At 45.3% G+C, this 813-nt stretch overlaps 1 pseudogene; it reads left to right on the top strand.

Annotated features, from left to right (window-relative positions):
• Window positions 1-246: 246 nt before the first annotated feature.
• Window positions 247-436, top strand: LOC129666460 (40S ribosomal protein S28-like; annotated as a pseudogene).
• Window positions 437-813: the final 377 nt, after the last annotated feature.

The raw sequence follows: 813 nt of genomic DNA, 5'->3' as shown, positions 1-813 counted from the left end.
ATGGCTACAATCTGCTGCTAGCCAGCTCATCAGACCAGAGGGCTGAAGCCAAGTGAACTCAGACACCGTTGTTGTCTCCTAAGATCCTTTGATACAATTCAGCTCCCTGGACTATATAACCAATCAACTGCAACCCTACTCCTAAAAGAAGTAAGTAGGTCCATTCCTAAACTAGAACAAGAGTGCTCATCAGTTTTATTCATAATAGCAAAACTGTAAAAGTGTCTCTACCAGATCGCCGCCATCATGGACACGAGCCGTGTGCAGCTCGTGTAACCAAAGTGCTGGGCAGGACAGGTTCCCAGGGACAGTGCACACAGGTGTGCGCAGGATTTATGGATGACACCAGCCACTCTATCGTCCCGGGACATCAAGGACCCGGTTTGAGGAGGGTGACGTGCTCACCCTATTGGAGTCAGCTAGGAGGTTGCACTGACCTTGCTGCTGGGCCCTGGATCTCCACCACTTGACCCATGGGATGACCTGCAACTGTTAAATAAAGCATTTGTATTATCTTTTTTAAAATATATATATATAAAAGCAATTCAAACGTTCATCAGTTAATGCGTGGGAGAAACAATGGGCGGTACACGATAAAGGATATATTACTTGTCAGTAGGAAGAAATGGTATATTAATACATGCTATACCATGAATGAACCTTCATATATACTAGATGGAGCGCTGGTTCAGTGGAAGGATGTTTGTTTAATAGGAACTGAGATTCCAGGCCCAACCTGCAGCACTGCAGAAGTTCCACCTCACAATCTCAAAACTCAAAACCAGAGAGTCTATGAGAGGCTGTAGAGGGTCA

The sequence above is a fragment of the Psammomys obesus genome, unplaced genomic scaffold (assembly GCF_907164565.1).
Source record: "Psammomys obesus unplaced genomic scaffold, mPsaObe1.curated_primary_1811, whole genome shotgun sequence".
NCBI classification, from domain to species: Eukaryota; Metazoa; Chordata; class Mammalia; order Rodentia; family Muridae; genus Psammomys; species Psammomys obesus.
Note: the sequence above shows the minus strand (reverse complement) of the source record. Positions and strands in the feature narration are given on the sequence as shown.